At 36.6% G+C, this 20,465-nt stretch overlaps 1 long non-coding RNA gene across 1 annotated transcript; it reads right to left on the bottom strand.

Annotated features, from left to right (window-relative positions):
- Positions 1-6,640: 6,640 nt before the first annotated feature.
- LOC144332246 (uncharacterized) lies at positions 6,641-12,613 on the bottom strand. Its single transcript, XR_013400147.1, has 3 exons — positions 12,522-12,613; positions 10,314-10,471; positions 6,641-6,900 (listed from the first exon to the last, which is right to left on the bottom strand). It is a non-coding gene; the product is annotated as an uncharacterized LOC144332246 (long non-coding RNA).
- Positions 12,614-20,465: the final 7,852 nt, after the last annotated feature.

Genomic DNA, 20,465 nt, shown 5'->3' with positions numbered 1-20,465 from the left:
ATAAACAGAATTAGGTCTAGAATTCAGTTTTTAAAATCCTCCTATTAAGCATTCTTCCTTCCCTCCTGCAACCACTCTCTTTCCCTTCTTTCCTTTCTTCCTCAATTAAAAATAAGGACAATTTTCTTAGACAAAAAGCAAAATTTTAAGCAATTAAACCATTTAGATCATAATTCATTTGGCTAAATGTTCTTGAGGATCAGCCCGAAGGTGTTTTGTTGGAAACATGATGCTATACACAGCCTGATTCTTGCCACAAGGAGCTTCCAATCAAGTCTAGAGTGAGATCAGATCAGATTTTATTCCTGAAAGTAGGACAGAGATAGAAGTTCACACTTAAACTGCTCTGTCCGGCCAAAGCAAACTGAAGCTTCTACAATCTGGAAAACTCTACCTTTCACCCCAGGCCAGGGCTGTCCCTTTGAGGGTAGATAAACTATCTGAGGTCTCAAAGAGACTCACTGAGTGTGCAGAACACCAGGGACACAGAAATGGCTGCACCAGTTGCAGACTTGGGGTGGGGAAAGCTTACATAGTATGTACGCAGTAGAGTCAACTCAGACACAGGTTGGTAACTGCTCAATACACCCACATACACACAACTTTTGATTTGTCTGCTTCTTCTATAATCCTCTTCCATCCTAAATTCCCAGTACCCCTCTGCAGCCACTCAATTCCCTAGTACCTTCTACCTAAGGCAGGAGCAATCTGTATGCTTCCTTCTTCATTGTAAATAATCAGATTTTCCCCAGGAAATATAGCACATCTATTAATACAATCAGTGGATCCTAGTGAGTTAATACACACCCCCGCCCCTCACATTTTGCCTTCTTCCCCGTAGCATTATTGCCTTAATCTAGAAGCATAATTCATATGATGTCATTAATAAAATAAAGAACCATTTAAAGACTAAGAAGAAGGATGGTCCATCACTCAGACTCCCAGTGGGAAACAGAAGACAGAACACTTAATCAAATGAACAAGAGTTTGAAGAAGTTGTATTTACAGAGGGACATTTACAAAGCTGTGGATGGGTGGAGGATAACCACCAGGTAAAGTGAAGTAACCTGGGGTTAGTGATCAGTTATTACATCATAGCTACCCTTACACTTGAAGGAATTGGGAAAAAGAGTCATTATCAGACGATCCCACAAGGAGTGGACCATATAGAAGAGGCTGTCTTGATAGGGGTATAAATCTTCATCTTAAAGAAACAGCCTACCTCAGGTGACTTTGCAGGGAGGCAGCCTGAAGACAAAATACCTTGTCTTGTGTTCCGTCTTCCTTTCCCTTTCCTCTTGGGGTTCCCACTGGGTGAACCCAGATGAAAGTTGGTGGACAAAGGACTATACTTATCACAGCATGGAGAAGGGTGGAATCTAAGTCTCTAGGGACAAACACAAGATAATTAGCACTTGGACATTTGTCAACAGGTGGAAACTTTGACAGACTCCTTTAAATAATGTAGTAGAGGCTCCTGCCTATTTCTTCTATCATGCAACTGATCCCAAAGTTTCAGATTTGGAAAGTGAAGTTGTGACTATAAAACTTTACACCATCTGATACAACCAGTAGCTGGTGGTGTCTTTTGCTGAGGAGCAGCAAATAGCAAGTGGGCAAATTTACTGAGGATGTGAAGGATCAGTTTCAGATGTTTGAGTTTGAAGTTCCATTGGGACATCCAGTGGAGACGTCCAGGTTGTTAAATAACTGGGTCTGGAGACGAGATTGGGAATATGGATTGCACAGTGGACTGCCTTTTTCATTGCTGCCCTGAATGGCTGAAATTAATGGTATCATAAGCTTGAAATATATAATGAATCTCTTGGTAATGGCAGAATCCAGGCCAATTCCCTTTCACCACAAATAGAAAGCTCTCTAGTTGCTTTTGTCAGAAGTTGTGCATAGGGGAGCCAGGGGATGTGGTGGGCAAAAAAGGGCAGATTTCCTCTCCTTGGCAAATGGGACCAGAAATGAAGTGAAGATGAAAATCTAGAAAAACATATTACCTTAAAGAATTTTAGAAATTAAGGAAACATTTTAATAAACAAGCAGACAAATACACCATGACGAATAATTGGTCTTCTTTTAAGTAAGAAAATAATATTAGCCACTATGCACCAAATATTTAATATGAGTCAGCACAAATGAGCAGTTATTACCAGAGAGAGCAGAAGCCAAAAAAGTAAATTTTGAAATTGTATTAAGGAATGTAAGTCATGGTTAAAAGCCACATTTAACTACTAAGTAAAGTTCAGAGAACTTGGCAAGCACCCAAATATTAAACGAATTGCTTTAGAAAATGCAAGATGCTGTACTATATCATAGGCAAAATTGGAGGCTGTGTTTTGAGTATCATGATATCAGCTAATATATACTGCTGATTCTGGTTACCTAGTTAGTAGTCTGCTTGTGAAATAAAGTAGTTTTAGAAGTTTTGCCATTAAAGCTGCCCAAGTTTTACAGGCTAAAGCTGTGTTTCTTTCCATTTATCTTCATCACACATTTTAATTCTAGGTGCCTTGCATTTATGACTTTATTTGACTTATTTGAATACTTATTTTGAATTAATGAGTGATCAACTTGGCATTGTAGGCTTACATTAATAGTTAAGGATGTATTAGACATAAACCAGCTAATACAAATTTTTACTAAAGAAAATCAGTTGCTTTTGTTTGCAAATATCCTTCATATTAATTCAATCGGTGCAGGCTTTTACAGCCATTATTGTCTATTGCATAAAATGTCAACTATTGTTTTGGAAGGCCTTAAATGTGTATTATTAACCTAAGAAGCTGTTATGAGCAACATTGAAATACTTCGTACTGTCTCATCAAAATTGTTTTATATAGTAAAAAAATGTGATGTACTCTCAGCTAAATGCCAGAAGTTTGTAGACATGCCAACTGGAAAATATTATTCTTTATCACCACCCCATGGGAGTGAGTGGGGGATGGGAGAACCCCTTAAGGGCTTTTGAACCTAACTGAACAAAGTGCGATTGCAATTTTCCAAATTCTATCATATCTTTTTATGGGTAACCCTATGACTAGGGCTGTCCATATGTGCAAACTAGTTTTAAGAATTATTAGTTATAAAAGAGAAAGAAAAGATTGATTTAATCCTTTAAGTGATGTTAAATACCTGGTTTAATGAAGTTTTAAGCCAGTTATTTAAGCAGCATATGAACATAATACCTGAAAAAAATACATGTTGCACACCAGTATCCACACTGACATGTTTCAAAGAAATATCCACATCTCTTCACTCTACTGAAGCTATAATCTATTAAATGTTGCCAGACTGAGATTTTAAAATCCATGTGTTATACAGAAATTTCCATTATAATGACATTCCCATAGTCCCCTTACTTTAACAATCATCCATTAAAAGTAAGTTATGTGTTTAGCATTATTTACCATAGCTCTAAGCCTGGCTAACATACACAACTGCATGATAATAATGAGTTTAGCCCCAAGAGAATAAACTATAAAAAATTTTTTAAAAACCTTAATATAAAAGAAGAAAAATGACGTAAAAGATCATGTAACTTAATGATTAAGTACAACATACACATGTTTTTTTCCTTTGGGGCCTTAACTAAATTTCTGGTTGTTAAAAACGTATATTAGTGTTTATTAGTAGATATTGATGTGCAACATGTACTTTTTCCTTTATAGCCTCCATTCAAAAGATCTTTAAAAAACTTATTTTTCTATAAAGAGTGTTGGTTACATCGCAATGCTTCTCTATCCTAAAGCACCATTAATAGACAATGACAATGGTGACAGTTAGTGTCTTTGATTTCTGAAGATGATTAATATTGATTTATGTATTTCCATTTATGCTTCCAAATGTGCCCTTTGCGTACATGTTCATGATTTTGCTGAGGTGAGCTTTTCTCTTTCCCTACACTTTCTTCTTCCAAAAATTACCACACTCTCTCAACGTCTCTTTGTCTCCTTCTCCCTTATTATCATCATTTTTTGGCGGGGAGGGGCACGGATTTGTTCCAAATCTTTATCCATGCTTGAGAACCAAACAGATGATACTCAGCTGAAAAGAAGTAAGGGAAAAGTGGCACAACTTGTTTTTGCACGTGGTAAATAATACCAATTACTTATTGCTATGTTTCCTGAAAGGAGGATGATTCCCACTTAGCGAATTGATAATTACAGATTGAGGAGAGAGGGGATGTGGCTAACACATGCACAGGCTGCTGTGACTCCATGTGGTCCCTGTGGTCCCTCAGTTGGCTGTCCAAGACTGGGGCGTCTTAGGAAATGGCTCACCTGGAGTAACTGATTCAGGTCCAGTGAGGTAACTACTTGGTTATCCATAGAAAGGGATGAAGGCTACCTGGATGGGTAACTCCCTAAGACACACTCATGAGGATAACCAACTGTCTCGAACCATAAGTTACATTCCTATAGCATCATGTAATTCACAAAACATCTTTATTTTGTTGATCATTATCATAGTCCTTTTTTTTTTTTTGGAGACTGTGTCTCTCTTTGTTGCCCAGGCTGGAGTGCAGTGGCGCGATCTCGGCTCACTGCAAGCTCTCCCTCCTGGGTTCACGCCATTCTCCTGCCTCAGCCTCCCGAGTAGCTGGGACTACAGGCACCCGCCACCACGCCTGGCTGATTTTTTGTATTTTCAGTAGAGATGGGGTTTCACTGTGTTAGCCAGGATGGTCTTGATCTCCTGACCTCATGATGCACCCGCCTCGACCTCCCAAAGTGCTGGGATTACAGGCGTGGGCCACCGCACCTGGCCTATCATAGCTTTTCAAGATAGGTATTATTACCTTCTCTATTTTACAGATGAGTGAGAGTGAGTTCCTGAGTCATTAGTTCATAGCTGTTACCAAGATCACTCAATTACATATACGTCAGCCACCCATTCCCTATCTATACTGTCAATGAATCTTTAAGAAAATAAAAACTTTCGCTTAGGCAGAAATACTTTTATCAGAGTTAAGGCCAAAAAAATAGCTGGCAACATCTAATTAAAAAACAAACAAAGAACAACCATCATATCTGCCTGGAGCATCACTTCACTGAGCTAAAAAGAAAATCGGCCACACAAAAGCTGACTTGTTCACAGGTATTGCACTACAAGAAGGCATCCATGCTTCCACCCAAGTCGCTCAGAGGAAAGAAACTGTTGTGTGTTACATTTGTGAGTAGAGAAGAGAGCACTTAAGGAAATTTTCATAAGTGAATTTTCATGCCACATGCATTCTCTGTGCATAATCCTTTGGAGTAATGTTAGGCATAGACTGGCACCCACAGTAATATTTTAATGTCTTCGGCTTGCTCAATTAATTTTCTTTCAACATATGTTGAAAATACATGTTGCACATCAATATCTACTAATAAACACTAATATAACATTAAAAATGTTCCCCTAAGCCAGACACCAGGATATTGCTGAATATCCAGATATTTAGTACACAGAGATGGACTTAAACCTATTTGGAGCCCCTCTACTCATCAATTGTGTTTGTAGTCTTGTGATACTATCTGTGACTCAATTTTAAGTATGATCTCATATGTGGAATGTAAATAAGTTCATCTCATAGAAGCAGAGAGTAGTAAAGGTAGTAGAGGCTGGGTAAAGAGGAAGAGAAGGGGTAAGGGGAGATATTGATCAAAGGGTACAAAGTTTCTGTCAGACTGGAAGAATAAGTTGTAGTGATGGATAGCGCTGCATGGGGACCACAGCTAATAACATTGTATCATATATTTCAAAATTGCTAAAAGAAGAGATTTCCAATGTCCTCACCACAAAAAAGTATGTTGGTGATGTGATGGATATGTTAATTAGCTTTAATGAATCTTTCTATAATGTATACATAGATCAAAACATCACATTGTACCAAATAGATATAAATAATTATTTGTAAATTAAAAATTAATTAATAAAAAATTAGAAAGCTGCTACTTCTCAAATATACTCACAGGTTAACTCTATCATGGGGAAAAGCAATGTCAGTTTTATCATGAACATCCTTCTAGTTGGTCAGGTAGATTATTTAACTTGAATTAATATACTTTTTTCCATGAGGCTGATAAAGATATTTTAATTTAAACTAAAGAAAAACTGCGGTTTCATTTTTCTTTTTTGTTTTCTGAATTAGTCTTTGTAGGCAAGAAGTTGTTTATTATTGACAGAGACAAAACATTCTAATGAGTGATGGAATTTTTACTCTCCATCTAAATATCATGTTAATATCTATCACAAAACATTATTGTCCTGTTTCATACAGAAACTGCAAGTTTATTTTGTTTGAAACATGGGGAAATAAACTCCTGTTTTGACCTTCTCTTTGTTGTTCTAGCTGTGTGTCATTGACACTGGCGTGACTTGCCATGGGAAGGTGTAATGAGGCAAGACTGGGATTGTAACAATTATTAACCTACAAATACGCTATGGTAAAGTCAAGGCAAGCCAGAGTGACACTTCTAAATATCTCAGGAAATAGTACTCATGTTTAAATTACTCATTTTATTAGTTTGTTTTGATGAATATGGGAGAAATTAATAACTTTTAAATATAAAGAGTAACCTAATGTCATTAATTGGGCATTTCACATGGGCTGATAGATTGCCCCTCCCCACCCCCGCCCCTTTGGTGGTAATTTATTGAGCTGGGAAAGCTTGAGTTCGGTGTAGCATCTGGTTTTCACTGATATCCTGCTGGTCTTATCCAATTTTCCAGCTGGGAGCATGAGGCACAAGGAGGTCGAATGACTTGCCTAAAGGTCACCTGGTAGCTCAACTGGGATTATAACTCAAAATCTTTCTGATTTTCCCATCCTTTGCTCACTGGACCACAAAACTCCCTTGATCCTGTCTCCTCAAGCTTGCCTGAGCAGGAAGCAAATGTTTAGACCTAGAAAAAAAAAATCCCAAATTAAATACTGGCCAAAATCATCTTTAAAAATGTGTGAAATTTCCATTGATATAACTCTTAAGAAATACCTCATTTTCATTCTAGCACCTGAGAACGTTTGTGACCATGGGAGTGTTGTCCCTTTCTAATGTTGTCCTTTTCCAATGTCACCATGGGAAAGTCCATACCTATTGCTGCTTGGATGCTGCTTTGTCCAAAACATTTTAGGAACTCCTAAATTTGACGCTTGTGGTAGAAGAGAATACAACCGCTTGAATATATAATGGACCTTGCTCATATTATACTCAAGAACAGGGCACTTGACTCCACCAAGTGCTATAAACCACCTGGCTCATCCTGTAGTAGAACTCTTAGGCTTGCTCCTCCCTCAGCCTGCAAATTCTCCCCATGATTTCCTCATGGCTGGCAACTTTTCATCATTCAGGTCTCAGCAGAAACAATACCTTCTCAGAGTGAGACTTGCTCCAACCTCCTGATGTAATGGCTTTCTTCGTCTGATGGCCCCATTTTTTTCTTCATTATATTTATCAGCACTTACAATTATCATTGATTTAATCTTAAAAATTCTGTATGTCCTAACTCTGAGCATAGGAGTCTGATCTGTCTTGTTTTCCAGCATATCCTAGACAATGTTCGATATTTAAAAGAAGCTCAATAAACACTTTTTGAAAGAATGGATAGCCATTCCTGGTAAAAGAAGGTCTCTCTTCTCCTTATTTTTATTATCATTCAAAGAGTTTCAAAAGCTATGCCCATGAGGTGGTGAGGGCGGATGGAGATGACCCTCAGTCAGCCAGCCAGATCAGGTGAATTAACCTCGAAGGTCAACAGGATGACTGATGACAGCTGTCCCTGTCACATCACCCTCTCATCCATAGCTTCAGCCTTGGAATTGCCCTCAGGCATGGCTTGTGACTGGTAGAGGAAAATCAGTCTTGTTATATTTATAGTCACACTTCATTTTTGATCTAAATTCACACTGCCCACTTTCATCGCCCATCTCATTTATACAATTGATACTTAATGATGACTGGTCACTTCCAAAAGCCAAATCCATACTCACAGACTGACTAATACACAGAATATAGAAGAAAGTGTCCCAGTACCTGAACAGGAATTTCTCAAGTTTTTGTATTAACAGACATAATATGTTGTAATCTCTCAGAGTGATGCCTTTAAATAAATCTCTTGCTAAAATATTTAAGGTTGTCAATGTTTTTAAGATGCCAGCCAGATTATTTTCCACACTTGCTTGATATATACTCACTTGTGACTTTTTAGAGGAAATAAAACTATATAGTACATAAATTCCTGCTGCTGGTGATGCTACACAAAAGCTACTCTGCATTTATAACCTGGCATCATTTTACATTATTTTACATCAGGACATCATCTTACAGATCAGGAGATAGGACTGCAGAGTGACTTTCTCAAGAGATGCTTCTGTGTTATTCTGGCATCCCAGTGAGTGCTTACTGCAGACATTATGGAAAACAGGCCCAAGCACCTGTTTACTCTGCCTTGCCATGAGAAGTCATTGTTGGCAATTTCGCCAACAATGCGCAAAACTATAGAAAGCCACTACACGATGGCCTGTGTGACTGTGTTGGAGAATTGGAGAGCAGTGATCTCAGGCAGTGAGCAGTTTCCCTTTCACATGGCAAGCAGTCCTCTGGGGACATTTTGAGGTTAATGGAGAAAGGCAGTGACACAAAGCACCTGTGGTACCTTTCTTTATGACTTTAGCTGCTCTTATAAAAACTACTGCTGCCTGCTTTCATTGATTCAACGTCAATGTTCTGACCAACTTGGTTATGAGATGTCTAGTTCAGAGATATAATCATGCAGTTATTACAATCACAAAACCTCTAACTCCTATGGCAATCTATAACTGTCTGGTTGAGTGAAGTCAAGCCCCAAATTCACGTTATTAATAAAAGAAAGCATCTAACCAACAATTAGAACTAAAATGAATATTGAAGTTAACTTTTCTCTGATCTGTATATTTCAGGACAGACACCTGAAATGTTCTTCTTAGATTCTTTTACACGGTTCCCCATATAGACTGTACCCCTTTGCTGTGAAAAGTGTGGTAAATAACTTGTTGGCTTTTTGAGTGGTCCAGTCACTATCTTGTCTTCCAACAATTATTTTGTTTTTATCATTAAGAAAGAATTAGATTGTGCTTACACTCATTCTGGAGAAGTCAGAAAGTCTCTCACTGGTAGGGCTGGTATTGAGAAAAAAGGATGTCCCATTAAGGCATTTTTTGGTTTGTTTTAAGCCAACAAAAATGTGATATTTTCTTCTTTTTTCATAACTTATATTAAAGCACCACCCAATATTCCAGGTCCCCAGAGAGTCATACAATTTCTGTCATTAAAGTGATGCTGGGAAACCAAACTGGGAATTATTTTAAAACAGAGGCATATGTCTGTATTCGGAAGATAAACCCCAGACACAGTTCACACAGGACACACCGATAAGTGTAGTATAACCTCAAAAGAGAGAAAGCATATTTCTTAAAATTGTTTTCCTGATATCATCACTTGAATTTTGCACTTTGGTTATTTCTTTTGAGAGATGACCCTGTGTTATCCTTCAATCTTTCATAGAAGTGACTTTGGAGAAGGAATTGATAACTTATTTCATATAGTTGACAATGGTCTTTTCCTTTTCATTCAGATGAATGATTCTGTAGACCCATTTCTTACTATTGATCATGTTGACATTAGAAGGACTTTAAAGATGGGAGAAAAGTTTGTGAACAGAGCTACTGAATTACAGCCAAGTCATAACATCAAGAATGTGCACTCGGTCAGTGCCTGATTGATGATGTTTTGCAACACGTTGTGTGACATCATGGGAAAATTTTCATTTTTATTGCTTTTAGGAGTAAACAACCTGATTCCTTGGGAAATACTTTGCACTATCTTTTTCTATAAAGAAGCACTTTTTCCCCCCCCTGAAACCACTGCTTTATAGTCGTTTGATTTTATGAGGAATAATCAGAGGGTATGATTGGAAAAAAATAAGAAAAATGAAATTCCTTCTACTCTGATTCTTTGTTCATTTATTCATTCATTCAACAATATTTATCAATTGCCTACTATGTTAAAGTGCAACATAGGATAGTATCTTACTTAGATAACAAGTAGTGGATGCAGACGTTGTATGATGATTCCATTCTGTTGTGGAAGTAGAACTAGCAACAATTGTGGTATAGTTATTGCTATGGTCTGAATGTATCCCCCAGATTCATATATTGAAACATAATTGCCAATGTGACAATAATAAAAGATAGGGCCTTTGGAAGGTGATTAAGTCATGACGGCAGAGCCCTTATGAATGAAATCGTGCTTTTATGAAAGAAGTGTAAGGGAGCTATTTACCTCTTCTGCCCCTTTTGCTCTTCTGCCTTTAGCCATGTGAGGACACAGTGTGTGCCCCTCTGGAGGAGGTAGCAACAAGGCAGCATCTTGGAATTGGAGACCAGAGCCCTCACAAGACACTGAGCCTGATGTTACCTTTATCTTGAACTTTACAGCCCCTAGAATTGTGAGAAATAAAGTTCTATTAGTCAAAAATCACCGAGTGTTAGGTATCTTGTTATAGCAGCACAAATGAACTGACAGTTACATCCAGGGCTTTAATTTGCAATGGTTCCCACTTCCAGTCCCAAACTTGGCATCTCATGAAATAGAATGAATGAATACCATTTCCAGGGAGGAGGAAAGCAGAGATTCTGGAGTGTCAAGATGACTATGATAATTGATACTCTTTGCCCCAGATTCCTATGTAGAAAGAGTAAAGTTGGAGATACATTGGCCACACAATTTTATCTATCTCCACAGGCAAAAAAAAAAAAAAAAAAAATGATAGAGGTCCTCCACCTTTTAAATATCTTGAAATGTCAAGAAAGAGAGAAACATCTGAAAGGCACAGAAAAAGCGGGTGGGTAGGAGAGAAACTCAAACATTAATGGGGAATAGAATTTCTCTTGCACTGTCCACAATACATATGTTTGTTAAAAAGCAAGAGGCGGGGAAGACATGCATGCCTGATGTTGAAGAAAAGCCTATTTGTGCCTTACACACTGGAGAAATTGTTCAGGAATAGTTCATCCATGTGAAAATATGACCCATGTCATTTTGCCAGAGTCATTAAGACGCTGAGCTGCTGAGTAAGGTCTGATTGGGTAAATTCAAGATCCTGGGGGTGTACATACTTCCTAGTGCCCAGTTTTTCTAAGATGCAAAAAAAAAAAAAATGTCAGTGGAAATAAGGTTATGGAGTGCCACTTGCGTGGGCGAGACAAGGTCTCGATAGGGTGGGAACCAGCCGGATCTCAGACGTGGCCCATTCTTTCAGATTCTTCACCATTTTCTTAGTGGGCAAAATGAGAAATAGAGAATAAATACTCGGCACCAGTAGCAAGAAGAGAACAGTGGTATTTACAGATGAGAAAGAGGGAAAGGTTACAAATCATTTGTGAAATGAATTTCCCATTCTCTTTTGACTATTGTCATATTCATGTTTCATAAGCTCCAAAACCGTCTGGAGATAAAATTCAGATCATTTGTTATAAAAAGAAATGGCTTTTTAGAGGAGCTTAGAGGACATGAAAGCTACATTTGAATGAATAAATACTCAAAGGCGGGCAATAAACGTTGAATAATGGACAAGCATTTCTTTAATACTGTGGAGAATTGCATGAAGTTTGAGGACCTCCTACAAGAATTCAAAATAACTAATTGAAAAACAAATAAAAAACTTATCATCTAGCAGTTATGGTTTTAACTAGGTTAGGATAAATGACCAGTTCAGTCTCAGTGTTACTTTTTTAATAGTTGAATGGACATTTGTGATGGGCAGGCTTATTGCCAGTGTCCCAGGCTCTCTCTTATGCAAGAGAGTGATAGAGTAATCATGCACTTCATTTGATGAATACAAACAAAATCTTATTAATCTACAATAAACCAGACCTTTAGTCTCTCGGGACCTCAGTTTCCTTATCTACAAATTAATGGTGTGTGACTATTTGATTTCCAAATTTTGTTCCTTGAATTATGTAACGTTTTCCACCTTCAACATTTCAGTAAAGGGGTTTTATAATTTGAATGCAGGTCTTGGAACTATTTGTATTTCTAAAAATTATATGTAAAATAGTCCCATTATAATCTTTTGGCAATACTATCTAAGTATGTGTAAGAAGAAAAATTCCTGGGTTTCTCATTAGCTGCTAACTATATTTAGAGTTTCTAGAGTTTTTAACATTTTAATGTAATGGCAGCTTACTTTTTTATCAGGAAAGGAATTGGGCAGGATGGACCTGGCATTGAACCTGAGTGGACCAGTCAGTTTTAGTGTGACAGGTTCCAAAATGTCCCCTAAATTAAAGGCAGAGGATTTATTTTAAAGGACTCCTTTGAAAGAGATATATCTTTCTGCTTTTCTGCCTTATGGGCCTGCAGGCATGCTTCAAGCTACTTAGATTAAACAGCTTGAGAACTCCTAGTTATAAAAGTTTTTTTTTTTTTTTTTTTTTTTTTGGTCAAGAACTAAGATGTGGTTTTCAAATCAAATTGGCAGATACTTACAGAACCATGGCTCTGAGCGAAGGAGTGGAAACATGAGACTCTTATAAAGATCTTACCACCATTAAGAAGTTTCTTTCGAGACGCTGGTATCAGCCCACTGATAAAATGTCATAAAATAACTGCCATCCCCGCCTTTTATAAGAGCAACCCTTGGATTAGCCAGAGCTGCTGGATTGTAATAAGGAAATGTGTGTTTAAAAGATGAATTAAAGGAAAATATGACCTTCAGGTTACTCTGGTCTGTTGATGGGGTCAGGGGAAGGAAGGTTCAAAACCTCGTAGGAGAGGGGTCAGTCTGACACTGGATGCGAAAGTTCACGAGTCTGCATTATAAATAATATAAGTAGGAAATGAGTGTTTACCCCTCTCTAATGTTAGCAAACTGGAAGGATAAGATGGCTTCCTTTTGACGCGAAAAAGATCTAAATGTGAGATGCTATTTTAAACAATGAACAGCTGTTTCATCTTGAACTAAAAAGAACAAAGAAAACACCATCAGATCTGCATAGAATATATTGTGGTTTCCCGTGTGTTTGTGTGTGTGTGTGTGTGTTCCCTTCTTCTTTTTTTACTTATGATAATTGAAATGTCATTTTATCCTGGATGTTTTCTTTTCCAACCAGAGACATGAAAAGTTAAAATATTGAAAAATTTCCTTTTCATCATTTTTAACAAAAACAACTTTTCATTGCTTTAACATGGATTGTTTTCTTTGTTAATCCAACAGAGATTAATGCTTGGAATGCTAAAGTGTGTACTTAAGGGAAAAATCATGATGGTCCATGGGTAATATATTTTAGGTGGGACTAAAGCAACAGAGTGGCATTCTATCATAGTCTAAGAGATTTTCCCCTCTGGAGAACAGCTGTAAACATAAAGGTAGCTTAAGTCACTGACTTAAGAGATTTCAATTATCCAGTTAATGCCTGGGAATACTAGCATTGCATTTACAGAGAAATTTAGGCACTAAGGTTTGATGTTAAGAAAATGAATTTCTGATTTTCAGAGCAAACATTTTGGAAATTTAACTCAAAATGCCTCTGAGATCCATATGTCTCTATAAATATGCATTAATATATAAAATTATTTGTCTTGGTTTGAATTTTGCAGTGGAAGTTGCTGAGGCTGAATGCATAGAACAAAATTTTATGTATTTAATGAGTATTAGTTTTATTTAATTTTAATTCTCCGTAGATATTTATGTTTGTCATCCCAATCTAATTTTTGGAAAAAAGTAAAAGTGAATTACATTAAACTTCATTCTTCCGGGTAAGAAAATACACATACACACGCGCACGTGTGCGCGCGCACACACACACACACACACACACGTTAGTTCATTTTACCTGGAAACATATTCCATTAAGTAAGCAAGGAAACAAACACACTCAAAAGTTTATTTACATATCTGTTCCTAAATGGCTGGCACATAAGATTGTGGCCTTTCGTGTCCTTATTTTTTTAATTTGAAGGAATTGTTTTATTTATCTCTTTTTGGTTATATAGCTGCAGAAAATATGTCTAATATTTTAGATTGTTTCTAGCTCTCTTTTTAACTCATGACACACAATTTTAGTTAACTTTTCCTGAGGCTTAAGTCTTTCTCACTTTTGTTTTTGATAGAAAAGATTAATTTATTTAAATTAGGAACAGGAAATTCTAGGCCAGAAACTGCTAGTTTTCCTCAGATATAGATCTAAGGATATTAACTTGTAAAACTTTAAAAAGAGAAGAAAGAAGAAAAAAATTGCGCATGATTTTCTTTTTTAATCCAGACTTGGTTATAGAGCACATTCATAAATTGTCCTGTCAACCTCTAGGACATGAGTTCAACTCCAATTGGTTTAATGGCCACAAATGTTTCCTTAGAAGAATTCCGGATTTCTGGATGGAGGAAAGAATGTCAGGGATTCTCAGGGCAGGTTGAAAATCAACCCCCTCCCCGCAAGGTGGTCTTGGGCGGTAATCACACCCCGCTGATAGGATTTGGCAGTTAAAATAGATGGAGGTCAGCCTGTCATTTTGTCTATTTAAATAAGTCACTTGTGATTAAGGATAAGCAGCAAGTTTTCTTTTTTTTCTCTCTCTCACTTTTGAGACCTTTACTTGCATCTATTTCTCTAGTGTTTCTCTTCTTCTTGTATATTTCTCACTTTCGTTCTCTTTGGCCTTTTATATGGAAATTGTTTGTGTTTTTTTCACCGTTTCCCCACTTGGAGATATGAAATAGGGGACAAAATATAGAGAGCAAAACGGTATTCAGACTGAGACTTTTACAATAGTACTATATATTTTCTGATATGCAGAGAGAGTCTAAATTCAGGAGTCTCTGCCATTTCTTTCCTTGTTAGGTAACTTACTAGCATCTACATTATGCAATCAAGTTCATGGTAATTTCTCTATTTGCTCGGGTCCTTTGGTAGAAAACCTTATTTTTAAATTAAATGATGTATAATTTTGTGCAAATAGCCATGAGGGCTGTATTTGCTTTTAGGATTTTTCTTGACCACAAAAGATCTCCATGTGATCATGTACTTTTTCAAAAATAGATTGGCTGTTACACAAAGTGGAATCAATGATACATAAGTCTTTGCCTCTGCCAATCACTTTGCTGAAATTGTTTGCCAAATGTCACCCTGAAATCCTGTTTCTCTTTCTCAGAGGTTTGGCATTCAGTGCTCTTCTACCTCTTGACTCTTCCTGCTACCTGGGCCATATGGAAGGGAGGGCTTTCAAAAAGGCAACAACACCTTGTTGAGTGAAAATGAACTTGAAGTAAGTCCAGCCACCTCTTGGGCTCTGTCTCATCCTCTGTTCACTTTTTTCACTGTTCATTTCTGAAGCGTCTGGCTTTGTACAGGTTTAATCTGATGGTGCTAACCTCAGCTGTATTCTGTAATTCTTGCTTCCTGCCTTTGGGCAATAATCTCAGGGCATTTAAAATATGCATAGCGTGGAAATGCCAAAGGGTTAGAATCACCAGAACAATGCTTAACCAGTGGCAGGCAAGAGTTAGAGCATCATTTGGGCAGATGATTCTAGAGCTTATTCTATAGGACTTTTCAACATTTCCCAATGGTGTTGAGTCCAGTTGGTCAGAGTTGTGGTCTAAATGCACTGTGAATCAGGATTTCCCAGTCTTCTGTTCCTATTCTTGGTATCATTTCCTCAATGCACAATTTGCCCAAAGCTCTAGTCTCAGACTCTGCTTTCCAGGAGAACTTGATCTAAAACAAAATGAAGAAAAATGAAACCCTAAGTGATCTTCCTTCTAATGTGATTTGCTGCCTCATATTATGGTAATGAAGTATAGATTTATCTTTCCTAAGAAAAAAGTTTGGTTCTTAACGTTGGGGACAAATATGGTCAGCCACTGCTTTATGGCACTCTCTGCTGGGACCGAGGGATACAATGTTGGAAGAGAAGAGGCCACTGCTGTCTAGTGTTTATCCTCTTTGGATATTTCATTATAGAAGCTCAACAAATTGTTTTCAAAAGCAGCCAAATGATATATCTTAAATTCACATATAATTCCTTCAGTTAAAGATGTTATACCTGTGTTTGCCACAGGACACTATAAATAACCTTTTATAGAAAGCAATTTGGTGCTGCGGGTCTCAAAAAGGAAGCCAAAAGTTAAAGCCCACCAGGGCAGGGTTTCTCCAGATGTTTTGAATGAGATTTAACATGAAGCAAAAGGCCTGGACTGACAGAGGAAAAAGAGAAAGGCATTGCATGGACAGAGAATGGGGAGAGAGAAGGCTTTCAGTTCTAGACTGTGGATACCTAAGTACGGATGTATAGAGACACTCTTCCCTGACTCAGGTCCTACAGAAAGTGGCATCCTATGAATGGTTGACAAAGGATAATTGTTCCACAAAAAATAAACTTTTGGAATAAAATAAATTTGAGAAAAGTTGCATATTACATTCAGAATTCAGAGATTCTCAGCACACATTGCCACATTAAATATCCCTGAGAAGTACTGCCATGAAAAAAATAAATCCCCGGAAAACTAAGTCTTTGGAAGTGAGCATTTTCAAAACTATTGTGACTATGACATCTTTTGCATTGGGATGTTGTTCAATCATCTTGAGGCACATTGGTATTCTAGAAAGTGGATTTTAGAAAATTCTGGAAGACAACAAGCAGTCCTGCAAAATTTAGCAAGGACTGGGGATGGGGCATGGGAATGGGGGAGAACTTCACATACTACATAGATGCATTTGGGTTTGACATGTCAAGCAATTAGATGCTACTATGTCACTCCAGGAGAAGGCACAGAGAAACCCCTATTTCTTGTAAGAGAATTTAGCAAGCCAAAATCACTCTTCCAAGTTTATACTGGCATTTTCATAGCACTGTTAGATTTATCATGTCCATTGTTGAAAAAGCAGCGTAAAGGGGGATTTTGTAGACTGATGCCTGTGTTTAAATCTTAATTTCCTTGCTTCCTTACGACCTTGGTTTCTTAACGTCTCCATGCTTCTGTTTCATCACTTAACAATTATAGGCATGGTGATAATGGCACCTAACTCACAGAGCTGTTGGAAGAATTAGACAAGATGAAATAACTAAAGCACTTAGTAGAATGTCTAACACAGAGCCTGTGACTGAGAAAACAGAACACATTTATTTTTAGAGGAATAGTATTGTGTGACGGCAAAGGCACAAACTTAGGGACAGTCAGTCCCAAATTTAAATTCCTGTCACTGTACTTTATTGGGCTTACTAAATTCTGTACATCAGTGTTACTACTATAAAAACTGAATAATAATATATATCTTACAGAGTTATTGTACACATCAAAGATAATGATAAAATGTCAAGGACAGGGAAACTGTTCAAGAAATAGTTGCTGGTATAATTATTGTTACTCTACAGTACTCCTCCACTTCTTATTAGTAACAGAATATTGCTCTGAAATCTTTCTTAATCTTCTTCTGAAATTGTATGAATTTGCTAAATAAATGCATGAGTTAATAGTCTTCTAACTGGGGATGTCAGACAGTGAGACACCAAAGAAGATGTAACTGACAGTGAGATCATATTCTGTCCCATGAAAATAAAAATCAGTATATTTTATCCTTGTTGTATAGACAGAGAAATTAAAAGAGAAAATAGACTCATCTCTGCATTTTGTTTTAGACCCAAATGCAATGTTTCTTATGTTAATTACTTTTTAACAGACATATAGGGTGGGAATCCAGTAATAAACTTTCCTGTTTTAAATCTGAATCATCTCTTAGGGATTTTGTTGAGAGGCAGATTTAACTTTTCCTTTGTATAATATATTGTAATAAAATTTTTTATTCTAAAATATTTCTTACGAGAAATCTTAAATTTACAAAATAAGGACTCTGTCTCCCATATCAATGTCAAACAACAAAGACAGAATTCCATAACCTTTTTTTTTCTTCTTTTTTTGCATTAATGCCTTGTCAGGCTTTAACATAGACCAGGCTTGGAAACACCGTTTTGCCAGGAGACATGCAAGTTGTGATCTTGATGTGTGTTATATGATTTTTCATATGAAGACTTATTTGGAGAATGTTTTTAAAAGAAACACAAAATTTATATTGTAGTCCATGCAACCTGAATTGTGCCTCATAGGCATGTACGACCATGTAATCACTGAGTACCTTTCTTGAAGGGACATCCTCTCTTGGGATGAATATTTTATAAAAAGGACACAGAGCCTCATGATTATTTTGGTCCATTGAAACATATTCCTCCAAGAGTCCAAGAATGAATTAGACAACTTCAGGAACAAACACATTCTTATTTCAAAATTTGGCCATCAGTATGTCTTTATGTTTAAATACTCTTTGTCAATGTACTGTAATTTATAATTCTTATAACACTGAAGGGACAAAAAGTAACTCCTTCTATTTGTGAGTTGTTTTAGAGTTTATGAAGCATTTTCATTCACTTGACCTTTGTTAAGGTGTTTGGTGAATTACTTTCACATTTTAGGGAATATGATATTTAGCTTAAAAACATAAAATGCAATAACCAAAAAAGTCAACACAAGTGTTTCACATAAACCACAGTGATGCCTAATTCCCCACTTTCACAGTTGTTTCCGTAATGTCCTCCAACCCTTCCTTCATCCTTTCCAACAGAGAGAATGTCACTTCTAGACATTTGGAGTTAGGTTTGACGAGAGAAATTTAAGGTTGCAATGTAATGTAGCATGGGTTTAGGGCGAGATCTATTTCCTTGCCATTTTCCTGTTTGAATATAGACTAATTTCTAAAAAACAAACAAACACAAAAATCTAATTGATTAAGCTATGACATAACTCTTAAAATTTTGCTCTCTTTTAATTTCCTATATGTAGTAGGCACACAAAAGAAGAAATGCTGGATTTTAACTTTAACTATTTGCAAAAATTTCTAAGTGTTTTAGTCTACATTGTTCTTTAAATACATACACAAATATATAAACACACAAGCGCAGCAAGAAAGGGAAAAAAAAAAACCTGACAATTTCTTATGATGAAGAACAGATTAAAGCTAGCCAATTTGTGATGTTATTATACTTGGGAATTTTCAAAGGAAAGAGCCAAGGTCTCTAAAGACTGAAATTGGAGCATCTTTTTGATATTAAATGCATCTCTTATTACACATTTGTATGCTAAAATAAGAAAAATCTGTCTAGGGCAAGGAATGGAAGTTCTAAACAAGTTGCTTTACATGTGCAAAACTTAATTTTTCAATTGAAATTTCAAAAGTATTTTAACAGGCAAATTTACTATTCTTCAACTTAATGGTAGCCACACGGCTGAAATCCTTTTGAAAATGGGTATCATGCTTGATATTTATCTAACATATTATATGACTTAGAGCTCTTTGACAAATACATTGAATCTTATTGTCCCAGCTGATTTGCTGGGAGAAAAAGAAAAGTGGAAGAGATTGGTATCAGGAGAGAAAGTCTAGTATTCAATGACAGAATTGGTCTCCAATCTGACAGAACAACAACATCATTAAAATTTGAGAAGGCACTTTAGGCCTTACAATAATCCGCAACCCAAAGGCAGAAGAAGGCTAAAAATAGGGACATATAATTAACAGTCTAAAAATAGACTTGGCTAGTCATATGGAAGTCATTATAGTCTAGAGGTTAAAGGGGCTGAGGAGGATAAAAAGCAAATCAAATATTATTGCGTATTAAACACACTACCTATAAACATAGTCAGTAAATGCTTTACAGAGTTCGGCTCAATCCAGTACAATTTTATATAAGAAAAATATTAAAGCGCAAATTTTCATTTCCTAATGATCAAAGAAGTTTTCTTGGAAAGGTATATTTGGCTTTCATCCAAAAGGCTTCCTTTGGTTTAAGATATGCCTGTCATGCTGTTGATATGATGGGGATTCTTTCTTTCACAAAAGAAAAATAGAGTGATTTTTAGATCACTTTTTCTATTTAGGATAAAGATGAGTTATTTCAACATAAATAACATTTCCCAAGAACAAGTAATTATGCAAAAAATATTATTACCAACAAAGATGTACCTAGTTCATGGAACCAACAGGCTACAAAGGGTTCCCCAATTTTTTTGTAAGATGAAAGCAATCAATGTGTGTGTGATTTCCTTCATTTTTATTGTTAATGTGAGAAGATGTAGGAAATATTATTACTATTACTGTCAGTGGGAATTACTCTCGTGGTTACAGAGTTTCCATGCCTTTCATATGTTTGCAGGGTCTTACACTCATTAACAACATTTCCTAGAAGGCTATGAGAAAACCTTAAACTGACTCCCTTTACTTTGAAACATCTATCTGGGTTAAAAAAAAAAAAAAAAGTAGATGTGTGAAGGAGTGATTAGATGTTGCTTAAAATGGAAAGCAGCATACTAATGTGGAAGGAACACAAGTGTCCTCTCTAAGGCTGAGACTGGGATTGGGAAACAGACTGTGCCTTGTATCAGGT

This window comes from Macaca mulatta, chromosome 10, assembly GCF_049350105.2.
Source record: "Macaca mulatta isolate MMU2019108-1 chromosome 10, T2T-MMU8v2.0, whole genome shotgun sequence".
In the NCBI taxonomy this organism is placed as follows: domain Eukaryota; kingdom Metazoa; phylum Chordata; class Mammalia; order Primates; family Cercopithecidae; genus Macaca; species Macaca mulatta.
The sequence above is the reverse complement of the archived record's forward strand: the minus strand, read 5'-3'. Positions and strand labels throughout refer to the sequence as shown.